The sequence below is a fragment of the Bubalus bubalis genome, chromosome 2 (genome assembly GCF_019923935.1).
Source record: "Bubalus bubalis isolate 160015118507 breed Murrah chromosome 2, NDDB_SH_1, whole genome shotgun sequence".
NCBI classification, from domain to species: Eukaryota; Metazoa; Chordata; class Mammalia; order Artiodactyla; family Bovidae; genus Bubalus; species Bubalus bubalis.
The window spans coordinates 52,446,098-52,459,746 of NC_059158.1; the positions used below are offsets into that span (position 1 = coordinate 52,446,098).

Sequence of the window (13,649 nt, forward strand, 5' to 3'; positions counted from 1 at the left end):
GCTACTTTTCACTCTAAGAAATTATTTCTCGTAGAATAATTGCTAGGCCAAACTATACATAACATTTTAATTAATGCCCATTACTAACTTAGTTTTAAAAATTTCTGTGACAACTCTACGGAAGTGAATAATATACTTTCAAATAAGTGATATAACTGAGTCTGTATTACAACTGGGCCTATTATAGCAATTCTTGGCTAAAGTTCTTACTACAAGAGAACATTTAACAATAAGGTTATAGAATTCCAAGTGAATGATTTGCTATTTGTTTACCCACACAACTGTATAACTGGAGACAGAAAGTTTCCTCAGTGTTACAAGTAATTTTTATTTTGGTAATAACTACCACTTTCTAGACAGATAAATTGAGTTTAAGATAAATATTGAAAATTTATAACTAATATATAAGAAATCAAGTTCTGAAATACAAGTCAGTTTTTCAATGAACTAAGGTGTTTGCATGGCCATTGTCTCAGTGCCATCATGACATCCTTGTTCCTTAGACTGTATATCATGGGGTTAAACACAGGCATCACAATCGTGTAGAAGAGAGAAAGCATTTTGTCAGTTCCTGCTGAGCCTTGGGTCTTGGGTCTTAAATATGTGACAAGGCCTGATCCGAAGAACAACGCCACAACCATAAGATGAGAGGAGCAGGTGGAAAAGGCTTTGCCCCGACTTGTGGCTGATGGCAATTTAAGGACTGTGGAGATGATTTTGCCATAGGAGACAAGTATCAACAGAAATGGACCCAAAACAAACAGCGCAGCAACTGTGAAGACTGACATTTCATTCAGAAAAGTGTCCCCACAGGCCAGCTTGAGTATGGGAGGGATGTCACAGAAGTGGTTGATGAGGTTAGAACCACAAAAGGGCAGAGAGAAAATCTGGCCTGTCTGGCCTAGTTGGACTGGGATTCCACTGATCCAGGAGCCAGCCACTAGCCGGATAAACACCCTGTAGTTCATAACTAGAGGATAGTGCAGAGGGCTACAAATGGCCGCATAGCAATCATAGGCCATCACGGCCAGAAGGAAGCACTCGGTGGCCCCCAAGTATAAGAATGAAGCACATTTGTGTGGCACAAGCAACTAAAGAAATCGTTCTTCTTTGTGTCCAAAGACATGTGAGCATTCTGGGGAGCGTAACAGACACATAGCAGGTTTCCAAAACAGAAAAATTGCCAAGGAAAATATACATGGGGGTCTGGAGACCAGGGTCTAGTTTTGTTATCAGAAATATGATGCCATTGCCATCGAGATAACTATATAGATGAGTAAAAAGAGTCCAAATAAAAACCCCTGGAGATGAGGAACATCAGCAAAGTCCAGGAGAACAAACTCCATCAGTTTAGTGAGATTACCTTCTGGTGCTTTTTCTTGGTGTTCCATCTGTGAAAAAGGGTAAATGTATTATCTGCTTTTTATTTTTACCATCAGGGGTCAGTGCCTGTTTTATAAATTGTATCATGATATCCAGATTGATTTCCATGATCAATGCAATTGTTTCTAATTTAAGAATTTTATTATGTATGCATTTCCCCTTTCTCAGTTTATAATCCATGTGTTATCACCATACACTCTCCCTTGAAATATATTTTAGGGCATTCTTTCCAAATACAGTCCAATGTCAAAAAAGTTAAAGTGTTAGTTGTTCAGTCATGTCTGACTCTCTGTTCCCATGGACTGTAGCCAGCCAGGCTCCTCTGTCCATGGGATTTCATAGGCAAGAATACTGGAGTGGGTTGTCATTCCTTCTCCAGGGGATCTTCCCCACCCAGGGACCAAACCCGGTCTCCTGCATTGCAGGTGGATTCTTTACTACCTGAGCCACCAGGGAAGCCCCACATGCTCTGATTGGCACAGGCATTGGACAAATTGATAGTTATTGAAGATAGAACCACAACTTTGCCATATGATCTCAGTTTAAAATATTTACATCATTTTGTGGCCATGTTTCACAGTTTGTGGGATCTTAGTACCCCAACCAGACATTGAACCTCAGGCTGACAGCGGGGAAAGTACAGCATCCTAATCATTGAACTGCTAGGGAATTCCCTTAAATATTTACATTTTTTGACAATTTTATTGTATTTCTCTATGACTTTACATACTTCAGTAGAACTATTAATATAACAGAAATTATCTTCCTTATATATATTAAGCTACTATTTAAACTCTTAATTTCCCTCCCATCACTTGATGATCTTGATCATACATGTTCTTATATACAATTCACATTATTAGGCAGTTTACAAAAAAAAATTAGAGAATATTTTATTTTTTGTACATAGGGAAATAAAATACATATATTTCAGTAAGATACTATGTGGGGGCTATCAGATGTTTTTATTCTGGAAAAGTTGTGTGGGAATAGACACAGATAGAAACAATTAAGAGGGTCACTCTGGGAAAACAGGGGTCACCTGGAATGTGTTCACTAGCTGTGTAAGATACTTCCTGTCATGCTTTACTCTGTGTTCTGTATGCATCTTTGATGTCTTTGTTGTTCCTCAAAAAATAATAATAATTCAGATAACAGTTTCTAAACTCACTTTTCTTGAGCTTTATTTATTTATTGAGATTTAGCAATGATGGATTCATTGATCATTTGCACATTTATTTTGTGATTGCAAATCAGTGCGTATTTTTTAAATCATACTTAAGTTTGAATCTTAACTCCATTATTTATCATTTGTTATATTAAGCAATTGTTTAAGTTTTCTGTTTGCTTTCTTATTTGAGATAGTTAAATATTATATTGTTGATAAAATTACCTATCACTTTTAATATGTTTATGTATAAAATATGGTCCTATAATTATAATTATTAATGTGGTATAATGTTCTTAAATCTTTAGTTGCCAGGGTTGTAACACACTCCCTAGAAAAATTGTTTTTGGTAGAGTTATTGAGTTACTCACTGATGATTATTTTTTTCCATTTTTTTCCTTTCATCAGAGCCAGGAGTAGAATACAGTCTTACCTAAATAAGGAATGAAACTCCTCTAGTACAGAATCTCAGAGCATGCACTCAGTTTCAGGGCTGACTCTGCACTGCACCATTGTTAAAGTGATTGCCTTCTTAAATATTACACTCCAGGCATCACTTGACTCAACATGAGTCCCAGCCCTGCTTCTCATTTCCCCACCCTTTATGTTTCAAGTTTTTCCATGCAAGCATAGTCTAAATACAGTGCCATGGATGAAAAATACAATCCTGACAAGATGGCCTGCAGTTGAATCATGGCTTCACTTGCCAGTTGTATGACAATGCAAACTGCTTAATCTTCCTGTGCCATAGATTACTAGGCTGCAAAACTAACAGTTGTACCCATAGTTAGGATTGTTATATGAATTAATTCATTTGATACATGCAAAGAAACTTAAAGTTGTTTTGGTATTCATAGAAAATCTATTTGAAAGCTAGCTATTATTGTTTTTATTAAAAGTTAAATTTTATTCTTCTAAATTTTACTGTTTGCTTTTTTTTTAATTTTATTTTATTTTTAAACTTTACATAATTGTATTAGTTTTGCCAAATATCAAAATGAATCCGCCACAGGTATACACAGTATGAAAAACTGCTCTCTAATTTACCTTGATTTGGTATCACATGGTTAATGTGGGAATGAAATAAGATATTAAAACAATCATCACAGTGTTATAAAAATCCCAGACTCTTAGATGTGAATTCTCCATGAATTTTCTGCCAATGATTTAATAATATTATCACCTCCACTCTGTAGAACTAACAGGGAGAGCACACATGACTTTGGAGCACAGAGTGTTGCAATTTGGCTCATTCCTTTCATATACTGTTTTTCTTTCCCACTGATATTACATGATCTAGGATCTAAGGACTGAGACCTAGGAAAATAGTTACTACATGATCTAGGAAAATAGTCCTAGTTCCTACCTGGAAACAATATAGATCTTAGAAAATGCTTGTTTACTTAATATAGTGTTCATTATTTGATTCTGAAATTGAGTAAAGGAACAGACACTTTTAATTTAAAATCGTCAATCTTAAAAGAGAGTAAAAGATTAATATACAAAAGAATAGAACTGTAATCTTTATCATTTTTATGAATAAAATCATTTAGCATTTCACTCATTACTTGAATAAAATTATTTCCAGTGCTATATAAAATATAATTTCTAATTGTACAGATATGACATTTTGGTGATGAAATCTTGTATAACATGAAATAGGTAAGACTTGAGCTTGAATTTCTCAAGAGTAAAACAAGGTATACTTCAAGTATATTTGTATATTTGATAAAAATTGGTAATTCAGAGGAGGAGCCAAGATGGCGGAGGAGTAGGACGGGGAGAACACTTTCTCCCCCACAAATTCATCAAAAGAGCATTTAAACGTCAAGTAAATTCCACAAAACAACTTCTGAATGCCGGCAGAGGACATCAGGCACCCAGAAAAGCAACCCAACTCTTCGAAAGGAGGTAGGAAAAAAATATAAAAGACAAAAAAAGAGACAAAAGAGGGAGGGATGGAGTTCCATCCCAGGAAGGGAGTCTTAAACAGAGAGAAGTTTCCAAACACCAGGAAACTTTCTCACTGCCGAATCTGTGCCGAGCTTTGGAAGCACAGAGGGCAACATAAAAGGGAGGAAAAAAAAATAAATAAACAATTAAAAATCACAGATTGTGAGCCCTACGGTAACTCCCCCAGCGGAGAAGCAGCGCAGACGCCTGCACATGGCATTAGCAAGCGGGGGCTGGGCAGGGAAGCGCGGCGCGGGCTGTGTCCCTTAGAGTAAGAATCGGCCCGAATGTCCTGAGCGCTATCTGAGCGAAATAATTTGGGCTAGCAAACTAGACTGTGGGATATCTACCACGCGAAAAGCCAGCCCTAACCTAAGACACCGCCAGGCCCGCGCACAGAACAAAGGACTGAACTGAGATAGCCGGTTACAGACCTTCCCCTTCCAGTGACAGGCAGCCAGAGCCAGAAGGGGGCAATCGCAGCCCAAGAGAGACACTATCTATAAAACTGTAAGCAGGCTTCTTTGCTAACTAAAACTTCTTGGCGGTCTGGACGGTCAGCATCTGCCTGAGAAGGTGCGCCGGTTTTACACCCAGATAACCGAGTGGCGGGGAGGCGATAAGTCGCAGCATTGGTGCCCGCCAAACACATCACCTAAGCTGCTCGGATCTGGGAAGAGCACAAAACGCAGGCCCAACCGAGTCTGCGCCTCTGAGGACTACCCGAGTGCCTGAACCTGAGCGGCTTGGACCTGGGAGCTCAGCCCAGGGCCGGCCTCTGATTGTTCCTGGCGGAACAAACTAGAGCCCAAGCAGTGTGGGCAGGGAGGCTACATGCACCGTGAGCGGGGGCAGACCCAGTGTGGCTGAGGCACTGCAAGCGCACGCCAGTGTTATATGTTTGCAGCATCCCTCCCTCCCTCCCCACAGCGCGGCTGAACAAGTGAGCCTAAATAAAATTAAAAAAATAGTGTCCTCCACCGTCCCCTTTGTGTCAGGGCAGGAACCAGACACTGAAGAGACCAGCAAACAGAAGAAGCTATAACAGAGGGAAACGCCTTGGAAGCTACAGGCCATAGATTAAAACCCTGTGGTTACTACGGACTACATAGGATCTTGAGAAATATAAGTCAGACCAAGGAACTAGCCAAAAATGAGCTGAACCCACAATACTCACAACAAAACCAGAGAAAGACCTAGATATATTTTTACTATTTTTACGATCAATCTTTCTTTCTTTTTTTTCTTTTTTTATTAAAAAAAAATTTAAGTCCTCTATTGTCCTTTAATTTTCACTTTCATAACTATTACTTTGCAAAAAAAAAAAAAGACCCTATTTTTTTTTTCTTCTTCAGCAAACTTCATATATATATTTTATAATTTTTTGACCGTGTTTTTTTTTTTTTTTCTTTTTCTTCTTTTCTTTAACATAGTATTTTTGAAATTCCAAACTCGACTCTAGATTTTTAATTTTAGCCTTTTGGTATATGTTATCAATTTTGTACCTATAGTTTTTTTCATAATTTCTGTGACTTTTTTTTCCTCTGTTTCTTTCTCTTCTTCTTTTGTATAACATCATATGTCTGCAATTCCAAACTCTACTCAAGATTTTTAATTTATGCTTTTTGGTATTTAATATCAATTTTGTACCTGTATTTTCTTTATAATTTTTGCGACATTGTTTTTGTTGGTTTGTTGGTTTTCTCTTTTTATTTTTCTTCTTTTTTTTAACATTGTATTTTTGAAATTCCAAACTCTACTCTAGATTTTTAACTTTTGCTTTTTGGTATTAGTTATCAATTTTGTACTTGTAGTTTCTTTATAATTTTCGCAACCTTGTTTGTTTTTCTTTGTTTGTTTTTTCTCTCTTTCTTTTCCTTCTTCTTTTCTTTAACATCATATTTTTGAAATTCCAAACTCTACTCTAGATTTTTAATTTTAGCCTTTTGGTATATGTTATCAATTTTGTACATATAGTTTTTTTTTATAATTTCTGTGACTTTTTTTTTCTTTTTTTTTCCCTCTGTTTCTTTCTCTTCTTATTTTATATAACATCATATATCTGCAATTCCAAACTCTACTCAAGATTTTTAATTTATGCTTTTTGGTATTTGATATCAATTTTGTACCTGTATTTTCTTTATAATTTTTGCGACATTGTTTTTGTTGGTTTGTTGGTTTTCTCTCTTTATTTTTCTTCTTCTTTTTTTTTTAACATTGTATTTTTGAAATTCCAAACTCTACTCTAGATTTTTAATTTTTGCTTTTATGTATTTGTTACCAATTTTGTACCTTTAAGAACCCAATCTTCAGGACCCATTTTTCACTAGAGAACGAGATTACTGGCTTGACTGTTCTCTCTCCCTTTGGACTCTCCGTTTTCTCCACCAGGTCGCCTGTATCTCCTCCCTAACCCCTCTCTACTCTACCCAACTCTGTGAATTTCTGTGTGTTCCAGACGGTGGAGAACACTTAGGGAACTGATTACTGGCTGGATCTGTCTCCCTCCTTTTCATTTCCCCCTTTTATCCTTCTGGCCACCTCTGTCTCCTGCCTCCTTCTTCTCTTCTCTGTATAACTCCGTGAACATCTCTGAGCGGTCCAGTTGTGGAGTGCACATAAGGAAGTGACTACTGGCTAGCCCACTCTCTCCACTATTGATTCCACCTCATCTCATTTGGATCAACTCTAACTCCCTCCTCCCACTTCTCTTCTCCATGTAATGCTGTGAACCTCCCTGAGTGACCCTCACAGTAGAGAAACTTTTCATCTTTAACGTAGATGTTTTATCAATGGTGCTGTATAGAAGGAGAAGTTTTGAAACTACTGTAAAAATAAGACCGATAACTGGAAGTAGGAGGCTTAAATCCAAACCCTGACTCCAGGGAACTCCTGACTCCAAGGAACATTAATTGACAGGAGCTCATCAAACGCCTCCATACCGACACTGAAACCAAGCACCACACAAGGGCCAACAAGTTCCAGGGCAAGACATACCAAGCAAATTCTCCAGCAACAAAGGAACACAGCCCTGAGCTTCAAGATACAGGCTGCCCAAAGTCACCCCAAAACCATAGACATCTCATAACTCATTACTGGACATTTCATTACACTCCAGAGAGAAGAAATACAGCTCCATCCACCAGAACATCAACACAAGCTTCCCTAACCAGGAAACCTTGACAAGCCACCTGTACAAACCCACACACAGTGACGAAACGCCACAATAAAGAGAACTCCACAAACTGCCAGAATACAGAAAGGATACCCCAAACTCAGCAATTTAAACAAGATGAAGAGACAGAGGAATACCCAGCAGATAAAGGAACAGGATAAATGCCCACCAAACCAAACCAAAGAGGAAGAGATAGGGAATCTACCTGATAAAGAATTCCGAATAATGATAGTGAAATTGATCCAAAATCTTGAAATTAAAATGGAATCACAGATAGATAGCCTGGAGGCAAGGATTGAGAAGATGCAAGAAAGGTTTAACAAGGACTTAGAAGAAATAAAAAAGAATCAATATATAATGAATAATGCAATAAGTGAAATTAAAAACACTCTGGAGGCAACAAATAGTAGAATAACAGAGGCAGAAGATAGGATTAGTGAATTAGAAGATAGAATGGTAGAAATAAATGAATCAGAGAGGATAAAAGAAAAACGAATTAAAAGAAATGAGGACAATCTCAGAGACCTCCAGGACAATATTAAACGCTACAACATTCAAATCATAGGGGTCCCAGAAGAAGAAGACAAAAAGAAAGACCATGAGAAAATACTTGAGGAGATAATAGTTGAAAACTTCCCTAAAATGGGGAAGGAAATAATCACCCAAGTCCAAGAAACCCAGAGAGTCCCAAACAGGATAAACCCAAGGCGAAACACCCCAAGACACATAGTAATCAAATTAACAAAGATGAAGCACAAAGAACAAATATTAAAAGCAGCAAGGGAAAAACAACAAATAACACACAAGGGAATACCCATAAGGATAACAGCTGATCTTTCAATAGAAACTCTTCAAGCCAGGAGGGAATGGCAAGACATACTTAAAATGATGAAAGAAAATAACCTACAGCCCAGATTATTGTACCCAGCAAGGATCTCATTCAAGTATGAAGGAGAAATCAAAAGCTTTTCAGACAAGCAAAAGCTGAGAGAATTCTGCACCACCAAACCAGCTCTCCAACAAATACTAAAGGATATTCTCTAGACAGGAAACACAAAAATGGTGTATAAATTCGAACCCAAAACAATAAAGTAAATGGCAACGGGATCATACTTATCAGTAATTACCTTAAACATAAATGGGTTGAATGCCCCAACCAAAAGACAAAGACTGGCTGAATGGATACAAAAACAAGACCCCTACATATGTTGTCTACAAGAGACCCACCTCAAAACAGGGGACACATACAGACTGAAAGCGAAGGGCTGGAAAAAGATTTTCCATGCAAATAGGGACCAAAAGAAAGCAGGAGTAGCAATACTCATATCAGATAAATAGACTTTAAAACAAAGACTGTGAAAAGAGACAAAGATGGTCACTACATAATGATCAAAGGATCAATCCCAGAAGAAGATATAACAATTATAAATATATATGCACCCAACACGGGAGCACTGCAGTATGTAAGACAAATGCTAACAAGTATGAAAGGAGAAATTAACAATAACACATTAATAGTGGGAGACTTTAATACCCCACTCACACCTATGGATAGATCAACTAAACAGAAAATTAACAAGGAAACACAAACTTTAAACGATACAATAGACCAGTTAGACCTAATTGATATCTATAGGACATTTCATCCCAAAACAATGAATTTCACCTTTTTCTCAAGCCCACATGGAACCTTCTCCAGGATAGAGCACATCCTGGGCCATAAAGCTAGCCTTGGTAAATTCAAAAAAATAGAAATCATTCCAAGCATCTTTTCTGACCACAATGCAGTAAGATTAGATCTCAATTACAAGAGAAAAACTATTTAAAATTCCAACATATGGAAGCTGAACAACACGCTGCTGAATAACCAACAAATCACAGAAGAAATCAAAAAAGAAATCAAAATTTGCATAGAAACGAATGAAAATGAAAACACAACAACCCAAAACCTGTGGGACACGGTAAAAGCAGTCCTAAGGGGAAAGTTCATAGCAATACAGGCACACCTCAAGAAACAAGAAAAAAGTCAAATAAATAACCTAACTCTACACCTAAAGCAACTAGAAAAGGAAGAAATGAAGAACCCCAGGTTTAGTAGAAGGAAAGAAACCTTAAAACTTAGAGCAGAAATAAATGCAAAAGAAACAAAAGAGATCATAGCAAATATCAACAAAACCAAAAGCTGGTTTTTTGAAAGGATAAATAAAACTGACAAGCCATTATCCAGACTCATCAAGAAACAAAGGGAGAAAAATCAAATCAATAAAATTAGAAATGAAAATGGAGAGATCACAACAGACAACACAGAAATACAAAGGATCATAAGAGAGTACTATCAACAATTATATGCCAATAAAATGGACAACGTGGAAGAAATGGACAAATTCTTAGAAAAGTACAACTTTCCAAAACTGGACCAGGAAGAAATAGAAAATCTTAACAGACCCATCACAAGCACGGAAATTGAAACTGTAATCAAAAATCTTCCAGCAAACAAAAGCCCAGGTCCAGACAGCTTCACAGCTGAATTCTACCAAAAATTTAGAGAAGAGCTAACACCTATCCTGCTCAAACTCTTCCAGAAAATTGCAGAGGATGGTAAACTTCCAAACTCATTCTATGAGGCCACCATCACCCTAATACCAAAACCTGAGAAAGATCCCACAAAAAAAGAAAACTACAGGCCAATATCACTGATGAACATAGATGCAAAAATCCTTAACAAAATTCTAGCAATCAGAATCCAACAACACATTAAAAAGATAATACACCATGACCAAGTGGGCTTTATCCCAGGGATGCAAGGATTCTTCAATATCCGCAAATCAATCAATGTAATACACCACCTTAACAAATTGAAAAATAAAAACCATATGATTATCTCAATAGATGCAGAGAAAGCCTTTGACAAAATTCAACATCCATTTATGATAAAAACTCTCCAGAAAGCAGGAATAGAAGGAACATACCTCAACATAATAAAAGCTATATATGACAAACCACAGCAAACATTATCCTCAATGGTGAAAAATTGAAAGCATTTCCTCTAAAGTCAGGAACAAGACAAGGGTGCCCACTTTCACCATTACTATTCAACATAGTTTTGGAAGTTTTGGCCACAGCAATCAGAGCAGAAAAAAAAATAAAAGGAATCCAAATTGGAAAAGAAGAAGTAAAGCTCTCACTGTTTGCAGATGACATGATCCTCTACATAGAAAACCCTAAAGACTCCACCAGAAAATTACTAGAACTAATCAATGACTATAGTAAAGTTGCAGGGTATAAAATCAACACCCAGAAATCCCTTGAATTCCTATACACTAATAATGAGAAAACAGAAAGAGAAATTAAGGAAACAATTCCATTCACCATTGCAACGGAAAGAATAAAATACTTAGGAATATATCTACCTAAAGAAACTAAAGACCTATATATAGAAAACTATAAAACACTGGTGAAAGAAATCAAAGAGGACACTAACAGATGGAGAAATATACCCTGTTCATGGATTGGAAGAATCAATATAGTGAAAATGAGTATACTACCCAAAGCAATATATAGATTCAATGCAATCCCTATCAAGCTACCAACAGTATTCTTCACAGAGCTAGAACAAATAATTTCACAATTTGTATGGAAATACAAAAAACCTCGAATAGCCAAAGCGATCTTGAGAAAGAAGAATGGAACTGGAGGAATCAACCTACCTGACTTCAGGCTCTACTACAAAGCCACAGTTATCAAGACAGTATGGTACTGGCACAAAGACAGAAATATAGATCAATGGAACAAAATAGAAAGCCCAGAGATAAATCCACGCACATATGGACACCTTATCTTTGACAAAGGAGGCAAGAATATACAATGGATTAAAGACAATCTCTTTAACAAGTGGTGCTGGGAAATCTGGTCAACCACTTGTAAAAGAATGAAACTAGAACACTTTCTAACACCATACACAAAAATAAACTCAAAATGGATTAAAGATCTAAACGTAAGACCAGAAACTATAAAACTCCTAGAGGAGAACATAGGCAAAACACTCTCTGACATACATCACAGCAGGATCCTCTATGACCCACCTCCCAGAATATTGGAAATAAAAGCAAAAATAACCAAAGGGACCTAATTAACCTTAAAAGCTTCTGCACATCAAAGGAAACTATTAGAAAGGTGAAAAGACAGCCTTCAGAATGGGAGAAGATAATAGCAAATGAAGCAACTGACAAACAACTAATCTCGAGAATATACAAGCAACTCCTACAGCTCAACTCCAGAAAAATAAATGATCCAATCAAAAAATGGGCCAAAGAACTAAACAGACATTTCTCCAAAGAAGACATACAGATGGCTAACAAACACATGAAAAGATGCTCAACATCACTCATTATCAGAGAAATGCAAATCAAAACCACTATGAGGTACCATTTCACACCAGTCAGAATGGCTGCGATCCAAAAGTCTACAAGTAATAAATGCTGGAGAGGGTGTGGAGAAAAGGGAACCCTCTTACACTGTTGGTGGGAATGCAAACTAGTACAGCCACTATGGAGAACAGTGTGGAGAGTCCTTAAAAAACTGGAAATAGAACTGCCTTATGATCCAGCAATCCCACTGCTGGGCATACACACTGAGGAAACCAGAATTGAAAGAGACACGTGTACCCCAATGTTCATCGCAGCACTGTTTATAATAGCCAGGACATGGAAGCAACCTAGATGTCCATCAGCAGATGAATGGATAAGAAAGTAGTGGTACATATACACAATGGAGTATTACTCAGCCATTAAAAAGAATAGAATGAATCAGTTCTAATGAGGTGGATGAAACTGGAGCCTATTATACAGAGTGAAGTAAGCCAGAAAGAAAAACCAATACAGTATACTAACGCATATATATGAAATTTAGAAAGATGGTAACAATAACCCTGTGTACGAGACAGCAAAAGAGACACTGATGTATAGAACAGTCTTATGGACTCTGAGAGAGAGGGAGGGAGAGGGTGGGAAGATTTGGGAGAATGGCATTGAAACATGTAAAATATCATGTATGAAACGAGCTGCCAGTCCAGGTTCGATGCAGGATACTGGATGCTTGGGGCTGGTGTACTGGGACGACCCAGAGGGATGGAATGGGGAGGGAGGAGGGAGGAGGGTTCAGGATGGGGAACACATGTATACCTGTGGTGGATTCATTTTGATATTTGGCAAAACTAATACAATTATGTAAAGTTTAAAAAATAAAATTAAAAAAAAATTGGTAATTCAATCTTTGAAAATAATTTAAAAACATTGTTGAAACTAAAGCTATCTTTATTATTTTATAAATCCTGAATTCTATAATGTTTTTCAAAATAATTGTTCTTTGAATTCCCCAATGGGTAAAACTTTATTTTATGTATTACTTTATTTTAAATCTCTTATTATAAAACTGAATAGACATATGTAATCTTTTTTGTTACAATATGTGGGCTCAAATGAAGTTTTCTTTAATATTATCTATACTTAGAATTTAGCTATTACATTTTTTGGCATTTCAAAGTGACTTAGTACCATTATTTATTATAATTATTTGATTGTAAATTTTATTTAATAGAATAATAAATATATAGAAGTTTCTTTAATGAACAAAAATATTTACTACCATGTGTAAAATTAATAATTTACACATTAAAAACCTGTGTACATGATTAATTTTAAACTTAAGATAAGAATTAAGCCTTATTATCATTTTCATATTTACCTTTCTTACTTGAAATGTTGCTGATTTTTCTCACTAGAGAGACTTTGAATATTTATTGTAAGTGGAATTACTTGTTTTATCAAAGTAATTCAATTGGCCTTAAAATATTCTATTCTTTCTAAACAAAGTTCTCTTAAATAAAAGTAGTTATCTCTACCCAAGGGATCTCTGCCACCTGGCACATTTAAATTTATAATTAAAATCATCACTTTCTGAATTTTCTGATTT

At 36.4% G+C, this 13,649-nt stretch overlaps 1 pseudogene; it reads right to left on the bottom strand.

The window, feature by feature from the left end:
• Positions 1-431: 431 nt before the first annotated feature.
• LOC102390469 lies at positions 432-1,391 on the bottom strand (annotated as a pseudogene).
• Between the last annotated feature and the right edge of the window lie 12,258 nt (positions 1,392-13,649).